Consider the following 15,389-nt stretch of genomic DNA (forward strand, 5'->3'; position numbering starts at 1 on the left):
TATTTTGAATTAAAGTGTATGCACCTCTCTCTTGATTTTTGTAGATGTTGTGTTATGAGCTAGATGTTGATGTTCTGAAATCATGGAACCTATCTTCTTCAATCATGAAGAAACCACCCGTCTGTAAGTAGAATTAATGTTACTTTCAGCATCATGGTCATTGGTTTGACTTTAAAATGACTTAAGCCCTTAATTGCTTATGGTTCATCCTTCCCAAATGCTGAGCATTTTATTGCACGCAGATATTTTAACATGATCAGAATTATTTTTATGTAAGATGCCCAGAATAAAGTTTGTGTCTCCTTTTCAATTTAGGTCTGTGAGTATAATAGTTGATGGGTTTTGGTTTTTGAACTAAAACTGATATCCTAGAATTTGGAGTTCTTTTACAAAAATGTATATGCTGTCAAATTATTTTTTTAAAAGTTAGTGAATTGGTGCACCCAGATTCTTTGTAACCAAGAAACACTCAGGTCTTACTTTTCCAAGTTTGGATTATTACAGAAATCCAAGCTCTTGGCTGCAATCATTGGATCTCAAATGGGAATGCACTAAGTCTGCACTTTATAAAAAAAAGAAAACTCTTGGGAACAATCATTACAACTTTTTTTTTTTCTTCTCATAACACACCTCATTTCCTAACATCTCACCAACCTCAAACCTTCCTGTAACCAGAAACAACCCCCAAATCGCACAACTTGGTCTGATTGGTCGAATCCTGTGAACCCTTCTAACGTTATCTCATAGTCCTTTCCTGTTGTTCCACCCCCCCCCACCCTACCCTCATAAGTCTCCTACGGTTTATCCTATGCTTAATTTGTGCTTGTTGGCCGGCGCTTATTGTTCTGCCTCAAGCATATACAGCGAGCTAAAGACACATATGGGAAAGACGGAGGAAGAGAAAAACCAAAAAGCGTCACAATGGGAGAAAGCAGAAAGCTGCAAGAGTGAGCCGAAGGGGCAGGGCGTGGCTAGAATGGATTGAAGAGGCCCGAGATGGCTTCGGGATTATGCTCTCACTATTCCGTGTTTGCACATTTAATAGCAGCAGCCGCGTGTTTAAAAGGAGGGCTTTGAGCACCGGCACGTTTTTATTTACAAATTAAGCACTGGGTTTATCCTACCAAAACTTAAAAGGACCAAATTAACCCCTGGGCAATACAGAGCATGGTCTTCCTGTGTGATCTCGCGGTACAAAACTATTCCATTACCTTCAGCACAAAAGCCTTTCATCTTATGGTTTGCCTAACCTTCTTCCTCGCTCTTTCAATAGCACCAGGCTTCTGCACCCTTCTCCGAACCCTTCTCTGTACTAATGCAGTTCGTATAATGTAAGAGTTAGTTTTTTTTTTTTTTTAAATCTATCTTAAATAACTTTTCATGTCTTTTAAAAATACAATATCAATATTTGTACCAAATCTTTTTCTTCGCCGTGTATAGCGAACAAACCAAGATAGTTCGGGCTTTTTTTTTTTTAAACTTAGCCAAAACAAGTAGCAGTTGCCTCCATCCCATCCGTCCTTGCTCCACTGTTGCACCACAGACTTCTTGCTATTCAGCCACAGCTGTCATCCAAAATGCTGTGTTTCTTTTTGCTTGGCCACACGTCTAATAAAAGAATGTCATACTAGCTATACTTTGATCCTTCCCACCGGCAGACCTAGAATACAGCCTGTAAGCAACGTTTCCAAAAAGAAAAAAATCCAATTAGAACACCGTTCAGGCCTAATACCCTTGTCACTACAACATAAACTTCTATGCCTCTTACCCTTATTTTTTTTTTTATTGTAAAGCCCAATCTGTCTGCCTCAGTAGCCTCACCAGTTCTCATGAAAAGCATTCCAAAGTGCAAATCCAGTGCACTCAGAGGCTTCATGAACACTTGTAGAACCTGGGAAGCTGTCAAGCCTATGCCATTTAGGTGCCTGGAAATATTTTCCTTAATCTCTCCCCTGCAAAAACAGTATGCTTCTTGAACGCTAACAAGACTAAGTACAACATCACATAAACCATTCAGCGGGCCCAAATTCCCCCAACTGACTGATCAGATTTTGAATGTCGTAATCGATTCTTCATCCTATTGAGGTATACCTGCATCTCTGCCTGCAATAATCTCACCAGTCCTTTCTTACCTAACAATACAGACATCCTAAGTGCCACGAAAAATAACACCATATACAACTGTGTCAAAATCAGTTCTCCTCTAGAGAAACAAGTATTCTGTACAACCATGAAACCCTCCTAAAACATGGATCCTGTGGTGGGTTGTTTCCTACCTCTTGTCAGCCCCCTTTCTCTTGTGCATTCTGTCAAAATTGTACGTACCCCCTCATTGTATTTTGGGTTGTAGCATCAGAAACTCTTACCATAAATACCAAATTTGGCAGCTTTGCCTGCTAAAGTTATCACAGATAAATTTGCTTCTGTCGAGAACATAATGAAATTCGCAAGGTGCCTCAAATTCACCCATCCAGGCAGTAGTTTTCTTTTTTTTTGTCAAGCTGTTTAGGAACTCTAACCTGGTCTGCCTATAACTCCTACTAGTTGAAACTGCCAAGGAATTTTCAATAAACTGTAATATTCTTAGCCCCCTAAAGCCCGAAGCACCATCTCCTTCTTGGTCTTCTCCTCCCTTTATCCCATTGCCAACCCACAGAACCTCTACTACTGTGAATGAGACAAAACATCTGTGGTGTAATTGTTCTAATTTGGTACGTTTCTGGCTGTAAATAAAGTATTAAAAGTTAAATTCCCCAACAATAAAAGTTTTAACAGTCCCAAAACTCCCTTATCTCTTGCCTTCGATCTATTTACCAATGCAACCACAGCCTGGTTGTCAACACTAAAAAGTAACTATTCTGCTTGCCCACAACACTAAAGCGCCAACCAGTAGCACTAATTTCAGGAAGGCGATATTCCTGGTTTATCTCATCCAGTGATCCAACCAACTCTCTGCACACCTCTTTCCCGTCCCAAAAGAAATTAAATCCCACCTCCAGTTCGAACAGCATTGGAATAAGTTTGCCAACATTTCTTCATTCATTGACAGCAACATCATCCAACCGTTAAAATGTGTCAGAAAATATAGTGATTGTCGTAGATCCACCCTTAACTCTACACATAAGTGTTCTTTGTGATGTAAAAACAGCTACTGCCTTTGAAAATACCTATGTCCTACAACATGTTCTCCATGCTCTCACAAGTCTACTAGCAAAAATTAAATGGTTTAACTAAAATCGAACGTTACCATAATCATCTCTTCCAGCAACTGCACAATACCCATGTTTTATTTTATAGTGATCTAGCCCCCTTTAAAGTGTCTAATTCAAATCCCAAAAATGTCAAAACGTAACTTGCCTGCTCTGTTTTTTTTCAGGTGGTAGCAGAACCCCCTGCTATGACAATATCCTGAAAATGCAGTAGTGTTTCCTGACATTCCCCCGAGCAAACTCAAAAAGGAATTAAACAGTTCGCAAAAAGAACATTAAACAGAACAAATCATAAGTTGCACCTTGTCTGCGTACATTAGCCCCTCAGACTGGATGCCTAAGAAACAGTGATCACTAGAATGAACATGTAACAAATAAAACACTGACTTTTAATCCTATTTTGCCAGTTCTGCTCCCATTCTGCATTCCTTGACCTTGCATAAGGCATCACCCACATTTGAATAATAAACAGATGTATCCTGAGGAGGAATGGAATCATTAACTAAAAGTCCTTCATGCCTCAGCAAATAAGAAATGAGGTGAAACTGTCCCTCACTACTTTTAGGAACCATCTCCAATAATGGCAGAATCCAATTAAGGAAATGTGAGCAGCAAAAGAGTCTATTATTCCACCCTCTCTTACTTAATTCAGTAATTTGTCCCACACCCCCTCTTGGTGAGCCATCACTGACTTTACATTTTCTGCCAACCTCATTATTCTTCAGTCTCGATATCAATATTAAAACCCTCCTTATAGTCCCATTCCAAATTTTTGCTGCTTCCCCATGTGGATATACTGACAAAACTTTGGCACTCTATCTGGAGCAGTTGCCCTTAATACCAGCTTGCTTCTGTGCTAAGCCTCTGTTCTGTTGTCCACGCGCCTCAAATCCATTTCCCCCAAAGCACTGTACCACCCGCTGTTTCTCTCAGATTTTGTGCACTTGTGCCTTAACTTGCAAAATCTCTTGATGCCTTTGCCCTTATTAACCAGCCAAAACAACTCACCCACTGACAATTGTTCGAATGCAAACCTCACAGTCCCACACTGGGTAATACACCTGAAAGGGCAGATAGGTTATTGGCAAGAGTCTTGTCGTAAGAATGGCTAGCTAATATGGGCCATGCATTACATCTGTAGTTCACTAACCACCTTCCCCTCTGTCCCATTGCCACACTGCTTGCTAGTGTTTACAGCCAATCTTTCCCTGAATTCCTCTTTGTATCTAAACAGCTGCATACACTTTCACCAGCGCACCAAACACCTAAACTCTGCCTCACCCCCACTTGCACTCATTACCTGCATCAGCAAAAGCAATACTGGAGCTTGTTCATTCTCTTATATCGCACCCAAGACAAGGAATGACCTCCCTCTATACATCTGAGCCTCCTCCTCACCTCTTGAGTTTCACAAGAAGCTGAAGGCTGGGCTCTTCATATAACTACTTTGGGGACCACAAAATTACACACTTGCCCAAGTGCCTGGATACCCTCTCGGGTGATTAGTTTGCTACACAAATCAGTATAACATAACATAAGTAGGCCATGCCTTCAGAACCCAACTGTGCCTCTCTAGTGACATCTCTTTAATGAAGTGGGCTTGGCACCCCTCAGGATGGCACTCGCAGCATATTCTGTCATATGTTAAATGCCAAATTCCTGTTCTTTTTTAGGTTTCACCTGCACACGCTTGCATACATACTTGCAAAATCTTTTATTGGTAAAAACATTTTTTTTAGAGGGGCTTGGAACCAGCCCCTTACTTACCTGAACTTACCATTGGCTTACTACAACATCGCCCTGATTTACCTGCTTCGGTTTGGCTAGCACATAATCTTCACGGCACTTCCTGTCTTTGTCTTTGTAGCTGTTCTTGCCATCAAGTTGCCTGTGGACCTAGTACTCCTACTGGTCACTTCCTATTGAACACTGGCCAGTGTCCTTCCTGCTGGCTGCGACTCTGAAGGTCCTTGTTTTCTCTTCTTACCTGCCTTTGCTAGCGCGCCTTGTCCTTAGTAAGTAAACTTACAAGGGGGCGCGTATAGGTCGATGAATCTATTGGATCGCATAGACTATCCTAGTTAAGCGGTAACCAATGGAACACCAATAAACCTCATAATCAACATGTAACACCATTGTAAAACCTATTCTAATAAGAAAAATACCATCACTCTCAAAAGGTTAATCGATTTTATTCCCTATTAGTTACAATTCTAGTCAAAACCCTTATTTCGAACATCAGTGATTAATCAAACTTTATTAGCATCATGAGCAACAATTCATCAAGAGTTATTTGATAAGCTAAACATGAGCAACAACATAAGTCAGCGAATCCTTAACATTGAATAATTGAGCAATGCAAGTCAGTCAGTCTACCGTCACCATTAAGTCACCTTTGTCAGCCTACCTATCTCAGATTAGTATCAGCATGTGGGTCTTCATGCAGAAACAATTTAGCCAAAAATCACTAATTTGGAAAAAATCTACCTAAGAGAGAAAAACATTTTAAACAGCGCAGTTGGTACCTAGAAGAAAAAGCACACATTAGTCAGTCAACACTTTATAGCTACCTATCCAAGATAGATTAGCAACGAGTCAGTTTTTATCTCCAGGTCATCAGCCATCTGCAAGAATCGGGCTCACGGAGAGCAAGCCCAATTTCCAGCACTTCAGACAGCGTCTCCTGACCTCATCAACTTTCACCTCTCCGCTCCCTTTTCCCTTCTCGTGTCATGATTTTTTATTAGGGTCTCTAAGTCCATCCCACAAATTGCTAATTGGTCAACCTTATCAGGGTTTATGATTCTAACCTATAGTTTTTGTTTACCACTTGTTTGCGTCGGTTCAAGCATCAAGTTCCATTAATACAATTGGTCCTTCTGTCGATGAGCACATCAACCGGCTCTTCAGTTAACGAAATTGTTGCCCACAGTCTTTTAGTCAGTGCTTCCATTGTTCAAGTCCTGGGAAAGTACATTTAGCCTACTCTACACATAATTGTATCAACTGTTTCTCATCGTCTCCTGTCCGCTGGTACATTGCAGAAAATTCTAGCAGAGCTCATCTGAACTCTGTACAGTTCAAGGTCCTTGTGATCGGGCAGTCCCGATTACGTCCTCGGCACTGGTGGTCACTGACGTGTCGGGTAGTTCCGACACGTCATTTCCGCGTTACCGAGAGAACGCTCTCTGACGGAGGATCGCGTCGCCTGGTTGCCGGGGCACCCCGGAGGGCTTCCGGGCCGCGGCGGGGAAGAGGGGGTGTGACCACAGTATCGGAGAGAGGGAAGGAGAAGGCGTAAGGAGAGAGACGGGAGGAAAAAGAGGCGGACCAGAGGAAGAGAGGAGGATCGTCGCAACGCGGACCGAAGACGAGGCGCTGGAGAAGGAGACTGTCGCCGGGGAACCCCAGCTGACGGGACACCCAAGAGCCGGCCACGACCCAGGAGGGTCGTGGCTTGCTAAGGTGCGGTCTTTTTGGGACACCAAAGGAAATACTCAGTTTAAGAGGGCACTGGGGAAGGGACCTGGGAAGGAGTGAAGGGAGGGCTGGGAGGGATTGTGGAGAGCACATATTTAGGCACAAGTAAATCACAAAAACGTGCACTTTTAAGGCTGGTATTTCACCTTGCCCTAACTCACTACCAGCACAACCCCACCCTTTTTCCCCCCTTCCCCTTTAGTTATAAAAATCCTAAGTCCAGATTCAAACGCCCCACTTACCATAGCGTTTTCCTTCTTTTCCGGTACATCCCGGCTGGAGCCAACCGAGAGACAGAGGGAACGCCAAACTAAGAAACAAAGAAGAAAGGAGAATAAAAACCCAATAAGAAGAGTAGAAGACGACGTCTAGAGACCTTAAAACCTTGTAAACATAAGGAAAATCAATAAACAAACCAAACCTCTTAAATAAACCACTTACCTGATCACCACAATCTCTCTCCGTTGTATTTATACCGTTCAGCCTGCCACAGTGGTGTCAGAAGTGGGATTTTGGGTACAACCCAGGGCAACCGAACAGTATAAACAATGAGTGAAAGTCCGTCCCTAGAAGATATGATTAAACAACTAGCGGAAGGCCAACGCCACTTGCAGTTGGTATGGGAAGCTCACCAACGAGAGGCGAAAGAGGACAGGGAGGCCTTACAGTCGGCCTTGAAAAGCCAAGCTACGATACTAGCGAACAACCAACTCGTACACAAATCGGCAATGAAAAAATTAACAGAGACAATAGCCGCCAGCAAAGTCCACCCCAATGTCCCCAGTTCGGTGTTACAAAAATATCAGGAGGGAGAAGACCCGGAATCATTCTTTACTAACTTTGAGAGAGTCGCTTCTTCTGCCCAATGGCCGGAAGAAAGATGGGGACAATACGTCGCGCCTTTGCTTACCGGACTCTTGAAAGCAGCGAATCCCGGGGGAACAACACCCTACAAAGACATAAAGAACAGTATCTTAGAACGGGTAGGACACGATACAGAGTACTATCGAGTTAAATTCCGGAAAGTAAAGTGGGGACCGAATGAGGACCCCCGAACCTTTTATTTCCGTGTTAAAGATTTAGCCCTGAAATGGTTGGGACCGATCGGGAACAGCCGGGAGGAGGTCATACAAACAATTGTCCTCGAACAATATTTGGATTCTTTACCCACTCCTACAAAAAACTGGATAAGACAACATCCAAAGGTAGATACAGACATGGCCATTGACTTAGCCTGTGCATACCATCGATCCACCGATGTGAGAGGTATACAGTCCAGACCCAACCTAAAACCCGTCTTACCCAATCCCAAACCCTCACCGAGATTTCCTCTAGAAGACCCGGTTCCCCACAGACTTGGAGAAGGCCCTCCCTTACAGGGACCACAATGTTTTAACTGCGGAGAGTGGGGTCATATAGCTCGTATGTGCCCGCGGAAAATAGAGGGAAGTGAACCTATGGAGATAGGAGTGACCAGGCGACGCGTACTATGTACAGGAGGGGGAGACATTAAATTTAAGCAAACCCTAAAAATTAATGGGCGATCCTTATGTGCTCTCATCGATTCGGGTTGCAGCCAATCCGTTGTTCGCGAAGACTTAATAGGCCCTATAGATAGGGAAAGCAGTCGATGGGTCAATATTTGCTGTATTCACAGCGACAAGGAGCAATACCCCCTGAAAGTAGTCGAATTAGAGGGGGGAGACTACAGGGATTTACTTCCAATGGGAGTTATGTCTCAACTTATTGAGGAATGTATCATTGGTACCGACTATGACCATTTCCAAGAGCTCTTGGATCATGTTCGAAGTCCCAAATCTTCCCAGGAGTGGTGGGTTGAGGCTCCTTTTTCGGGAAGCCCCATTGAATGTCCTCTAACCCGCCGAAAACTTTCACGTCGAGAAAAGCAGGATGAGAGAGTACAGTTCCGGACTCATAAAAAACAGGAGCAAACCCAAGGACTTATAGCAAAGACACATGAAGCCCCCCTAAGTTTCCATCACCAACAGAGAGAAGATCCTTCCCTCACTCAGGCCTGGAGCTCCGCAAAAACGGAAGAAACTGATGAGGTGGGTCCCTACTTCCTGGTTAAAAGAAATCTCCTCTATAGGGTTACCACTACCCGAGCAGGGGAACGCAAACATCAGTTAATAGTACCTGAAACCTATAGGAATCAAGTCCTGACGCTAGCCCACAACCAACCAGGGGGGGGGACATTTTGGGAGAGAAAAAACTGAGGAGTATCTCCTCAGACGGTTCTATTGGCCAGGAGTTTTTGCACACATTAGGAGATATTGCTCCCAATGTCCCAGGTGTCAGTTTACAGAACCAGGTAGGCCCAAGAAAGCGCCCCTTATACCCCTTCCCATCATAGACATTCCATTCAGCAGGGTGGGGATGGATTTAATTGGACCCTTAGTGCCTTCCTCTAAAGGTCATACATATATATTGGTTATTGTAGACTATGCTACCCGGTACCCCGAAGCCGTCCCCCTGACAAGTATGACAACAAAAACAGTTGCACAAGCAATGATAACGGTGTTCGCTCGAATAGGGTTTCCCCGAGAGATACTCACTGACCAAGGGACCCCATTCATGTCGAATCTCATGAAACAAGTTTGTAATACATTGGGCATTTCCCAAATAAAAACCCGAGGGAGAGGGAAGGCCGTTGTTGGAATATGTCCACAACTTGAAGTCCCATTTACAAGGGCTATGGGAAGAGGTACGACAAAATATGGAACAGGCCCAAACGATACAAAAGCATTATTATGACAGAGGGAGTAAGCTGCGGATCTTTCAGCCAGACGACCAGGTATTAATAATGCGCCCCACGTCGGAGCAAAAACCTCTCGCGAGATGGCAGGGTCCCTATCGGGTTGTTCGAGCAGTCTCCCCTGTCACTTATCTCATAGAACTAAATGCCAATCTTACAAAGACCCAAATTTATCATGTGAACCTCTTATAGAAATGGGAAGTTGCAGAGAACGTAGACAATTCAGTAGAAATGGGCCGGTTTTTATATCCCAGTAAAGAATTAAACATAGAGTTCTTCCCTAAGGACCAGCACGATATTAAAAAAATGCCCGCTGTCAATAGTTTGTTGACAGGTTCAGAGAAAGAGCAGTTATATTTCTTATTGAGTCAATTTCCACAGGTTTTTTCAGAGACACCAGGAAAAACCTCCTTAATCTGTCATAACATTCGAACAACCCCAGGTAAAATAGTCAGATTGCGACCCTACCGTATTCCTGAGGCAAGGAAACAGATCATAGAAGACGAGATACAGAAAATGTTAACCCTCGGAGTGGTGGAACCCTCTAATAGCCCCTGGTGCTCCCCAGTAGTCCTGGTACCGAAACCTGATGGGTCTGTCAGATTTTGTATCGACTTCCGAAAGCTTAATGAAATATCTATGTTTGACACATATCCAATTCCCCGAGTAGACGATGTCCTTGAAAAATTGGGAAAAGCTAAATATATGTCCACATTGGACCTAACTAAGGGGTATTGGCAGATTCCTCTGGCACCAGATGATAAAGAAAAAACAGCCTTCTCTACCCAATCCGGTCTTTACCACTTTACAGTGTTACCCTTTGGACTACATGGAGCTCCGGCTACCTTCCAGAGACTAATGGATAGGTTACTAAAGCCCTTTCACACATTCTCGGCAGCATATTTGGATGATGTCGTCATTTTTAGCGAGACCTGGGGGGATCATTTATACCATCTGCAGCTAATATTCAATACCCTAGCAAAAGCAGGATTAACAGCCAACCCCAAGAAATGCATCTTAGGGAAAACTGGCATATCTTACCTCGGATACAATATTAGCCAGGGTACCCTACAACCCCAAACCACTAAAGTGGAAGCCATAAAACATGCCCCTACCCCTAAAACAAAGAAAGACTTGCGCTCTTTCCTTGGATTAGTGGGCTATTACCGAAGGTTCATACCGGGATATTCCACCCTTGCAGCTCCCCTCACAGACCTCCTATCCAAATCCCACCCTAATCGGTTGTTACCCTTTTCAGACCTTCAGACGAATAGTTTTGAGAGATTAAAATCCTATCTGACGAAGGAACCTGTATTAAACTGTCCAGACTTCTCCAAACCGTTTCATCTGTACACCGATGCCTCTGATGTAGGACTAGGGGCGGTTCTGTCTCAACCTGACGAGGAAGGCAGGGATCACCCTATAGTATTTATCAGTAGGAAACTTTTTCCCCGAGAACGCCATTATCCCATCATCGAGAGAGAGTGTTTGGCTATTAAATGGGCGGTGGACAATTTGCAGTATTATCTCTTGGGCCGACCTTTTGTTCTATATACAGATCACGCTCCCCTTACATGGATGGCCGCTCATAAGGATTCTAACTCCCGGATTTTGCGATGGTTCCTTGAACTGCAGCCTTTTTCCTTTAAGGTCCGCCACATCCCTGGGGCTCAACAGGGTCCTGCGGATTATTTGTCCCGTTTTCCTTGCTCTTCTTCGGTCCTAGAGCAGGACCGTTCTTGGGATGGGGTGTGTGATCGGGCAGTCCCGATCACGTCCTCGGCACTGGTGGTCACTGACGTGTCGGGTAGTTCCGACACGTCATTTCCGCGTTCCCGCGTTACTGAGGGAACGCTCTCTGACGGAGGATCGCGTCGCCTGGTTGCCGGGGAAACCCCGGAGGGCTTCCGGGCCGCGGCGGTGAAGAGGGGGTGTGGCCACAGTATCGGAGAGAGGGAAGGAGAAGGCGTAAGGAGAGAGACAGGAGGAAAAAGAGGCGGACCAGAGGAAGAGAGGAGGATCATCGCAACGCGGACCGAAGACGAGGCGCTGGAGAAGGAGACTGTCGCCGGGGAACCCCAGCTGACGGGACACCCAAGAGCCGGCCACGACCCAGGAGGGTCGTGGCTTGCTAAGGTACGGTCTTTTTGGGGACACCAAAGGAAATACTCAGTTTAAGAGGGCACTGGGGAAGGGGCCTGGGAAGGAGTGAAGGGAGGGCTGGGAGGGATCGTGGAGAGCACATATTTAGGCACAAGTAAATCACAAAAACGTGCACTTTTAAGGCTGGTATTTCACCTTGCCCTAACTCACTACCAGCACAACCCCACCCTTTTTCCCCCCTTCCCCTTTAGTTATAAAAATCCTAAGTCCAGATTCAAACGCCCCACTTACCGTAGCGTTTTCCTTCTTTTCCGGTACATCCCCGCTGGAGCCAACCGAGAGACAGAGGGAACGCCAAACTAAGAAACAAAGAAGAAAGGAGAATAAAAACCCAATAAGAAGAGTAGAAGACGACGTCTAGAGACCTTAAAACCTTGTAAACATAAGGAAAATCAATAAACAAACCAAACCTCTTAAATAAACCACTTACCTGATCACCACAATCTCTCTCCGTTGTATTTATACCGTTCAGCCTGCCACAGTCCTTTTCTCCAGTTCCAGTCCTCAGCAGCTCATTGCGTCTCCACGTTTAAGCAAGCAAAGCCCAGCACCGACCAGGCCTCTAATTCGGCTAAATTAAAGATACGAAGCATCATAAAACATAGATTATATAATCAATTATGGCATATTAATACATAATTCTTATATCTCACATTATTTTAGTACTGTTAACATACATGGTGACCACTCCCCGTGGGCACATTTTACTCATTACAGGTTATTTTCAATTATTAGTTTTGTTTCTCATTATTTCTCATTAGTATGTATACGCAAATCATTAGAATATTCTCATATTAGCATATCTGCTCCAACACCTTCATCTTTCTTCAGTGACTTCTTCTCTGTCTTCTTTCTTTGTTGCTGTCTTCTTTTTTCTTCCTGCATGCCGTCTTCTTACTTTACTGATGTCTTCTTTCTTTGATGCCTTCTTCTCTGTCTTCTTTCTTTGTTGCTGTCTGTCTTAATTTTAATTTCTGCATACCGTCTTCTGTCTTTGCTGTCTTCCTTACCACATGCCCTCTTCTGTCTTCTCAGGTCTGCACTCTTCTCACGTCTTCTGTCTTCTCCTGTCTTCTTTCTTCTCCTGTCTTCTTGTTTCTTCCATCTTCTCACTTCTCACGCTTTCTCTTTTTCCATCTTCCGTCTTCTCTCATCTTCGCTCATCTTTCATCTTCTCTTCTTCTCTCTTCTTCCGTCTTCTCTCTTTTTCTGTCTCCTCTGTTCTTCCATCTTCCCTCTTCTTCTGTCTTCTCTCTTCTGCCATCTTTTGTCTTCCTCTGTGTTTTGCCAACTTCTGTGTTCCTCTGTGTTCTGCCATTGTAGGAAGCTGGCTCTGTATATACTAAATCAAAAAATAAGATGTAGTGTGCACAGAGTTCAGGGGTTCCCCAGAGGCTTAACAGAGGCTAAAGTAGAAACAGCTAATGCTCTGTTTTGTGGTAGTGTGGTCGAGCAGTTAGGCTTATCAGAGAGTAGTGCATAGCATTTGTTGTACACTCACAGGCAATAAAGGAAGCACACACTCAATGACTATCTCCAGCCCAATGGTATTTATATAGCAAAAATATATTTTGTTACTTTATTTCTAGAACCACAAGATTCAGTTTGCAGGTAAGTACATTTACAAGTAAGTAGCAAGCATATGTATCAACACCACTTTGTTTTAATTAGGTAAGTTAAACGGTTTTCAAATAAATACCAATAATCTGTTTTAAAAGTTGACAGTGCAATTTTCAAGCACAGTCCTAGGGGAGAAAAAACTTGGTACAGTTTCAAGGTAAGTACAAAAGTTACAGTTATAGTCTCCCGGGGGTTAGGATGTCCACAATTTGGGGTTCAAGTTAACCCCAAACGCCCACCACCAGCATCACGGGCCAGCCGGGTGCTGAGGTCAAAGTTGAGGCAAGATTTAGAATGGGCTTCTATTGAGACTGGGGGCACTCGGAATTGGATCTGCCAGCAGGTAAGTACCCGCATCTTTGGAGGGCAGACGTGGGGGGTGGTGGTTTAGGAGAGTATTCGGGGGGTTCACAGTTCAGCACCAAACACACACCCTCAGCGGCACAGGGGAGGTTAGGTGCAGGGTGCAAACTCAGCATTGTGCTCCAAATGCTTTTGAATAGAAGGACCATCGGGTAAAAAGTAGGCTGCAGGCTAGGTCCAGGAGGTCGGTTCAGGGAAACCACAGGCTGGACAAAGAGGAGGGCCGCCTGCTGCACGTTGCTGCACCGGGTGTCAGGTTCCCCAAGGCCAGGGGGCTGCGGGTGCAGGATACCGTTTGGCATTGGGTATCTTCGTCTGGATCCTTCACGGGCAGGGGGGTCCACCTGGACATGGGCCGTGGGGGTGGGTGCAGAGCGGGGCGGCTCTGGAGTCCTTTGCTGGAGTTTCTTTGTGCACAGGGCCACTGTCCTCTGGAGGTCTTGGTCCTCCCGTGGGCAAGCAGTCCTCCTGGGGATTTTAAGAGGTCGCTGGTCCTGCAGGATGCGTCGCCTTTTTGTAGCAGGGGCTTCAGAAGCTGGACACAGGTCAGTAGGGCTGGGAGCAAATCAGTTAGTGTCTTCAGTCTTCTGTGCCGGGGGTCAGCTTAGCAATCCTTCATCTTTCTTCTTGTCATCTTCTTGAGGTCACCAGGGATTCTGGTGAACTAGGTTCAGGGGTGCCCCTAAATACTAGATTTAGGGGCGTTACAGGGGTCAAAGGGCAGCAGCCAATGGCTACTGTCCCTGAGGGTGGCTACATCTTTCCTATGCCCACTCCCTATGGGGAGGGGTGCACATTCCTAACCCTATTGGTCCCTGTCCTCCAAACGAAGATGGAGGATTCTGCAGTGAGGGGGTCACTTCAGCTCTGGACACCATAGGGGTGGTCCTAGCTTGAGTGGTCACTCCTCCACATTTTACATAATTTTTGTGCTGGACTTGCCTCCAAAAGTGGGGTTTTGTCTGGGAGTGGGAGGGGATGGAGGGCATCTTCAATAGCTGGAGTGCCCTGGTGCACTGTAACAGGAGGCTTGAGCCTTTGAAGCTCACCTCCAAGTGTTACAGTTCCTGTGTGCTGCAAAAGTGCAGATTATCAATTTTTTTCCATTCCATTCACCTTCTCCAGTGGAAAATCTTTGTTAGCTTCAATAATCCTCTGCACTCTTGACTCTGCAGGGACAAAAAAATCTCAGAAACGTGTTGAGCTGTATATAATAAAGCGACGCCAGTCCCATATTGCAAGTGTAAAAAAATATAATTTTTAGTGGTGTGGAAATGTGGGTCACAAGGAATGTCCTGTAGCACATGTTGATTTCTTCACAATATAGAAATGTGCATGTAGTGAATTCTTCAGACTTGTTTTTGGACTGGACTACAAGCAGCTATCCTCGCTAGGCTGTTGGTTGATCCTGTGCTACAGCAAACTCTCTCTGCTACAAATGGAAAAGAAAGAGTGAGTGCTACAGCAACCAATAAGCAGTGCTGCATTACAAGAGCCTCACTGTACTCCTTCCTCAGAAATAATTTTATTGTATAGGTAGAGATGTAAGCATGTAAACAAAATTAAATATTTGGAGTGGTGCAGACATGTGGGTCACTAGCAGTGCCCTGTACACAACTTAAAACATCACAAAACTTACATCTTGTGAATTCTTGACGCCTTTGTTTTGACTTTAGCTCTGGCACTACTACTCTTCAGGCTGTTGGTCCTTTTCTGGTGCAATCTTGGTCTCTTCTGCAAGTGGAAAAGAAAGAATGAGTAAAACAGACACTAATAAT

At 44.5% G+C, this 15,389-nt stretch overlaps 1 protein-coding gene across 37 annotated transcripts in view; it reads left to right on the top strand.

Annotated features, from left to right (window-relative positions):
* The window catches only part of INPP4A (inositol polyphosphate-4-phosphatase type I A), a 997,999-nt gene that overhangs the window by 486,420 nt on the left and 496,190 nt on the right, over nucleotides 1-15,389 (top strand). For all 37 annotated transcript variants that reach the window (XM_069204338.1, XM_069204341.1, XM_069204354.1 and 34 more), the window contains one exon: nucleotides 45-123. The gene's annotated coding sequence lies outside the window, so the exon portion shown is untranslated. The remainder of the gene's footprint in view (nucleotides 1-44; nucleotides 124-15,389) is intronic.

This window comes from Pleurodeles waltl, chromosome 8 (assembly GCF_031143425.1).
Source record: "Pleurodeles waltl isolate 20211129_DDA chromosome 8, aPleWal1.hap1.20221129, whole genome shotgun sequence".
Classification (NCBI taxonomy): domain Eukaryota; kingdom Metazoa; phylum Chordata; class Amphibia; order Caudata; family Salamandridae; genus Pleurodeles; species Pleurodeles waltl.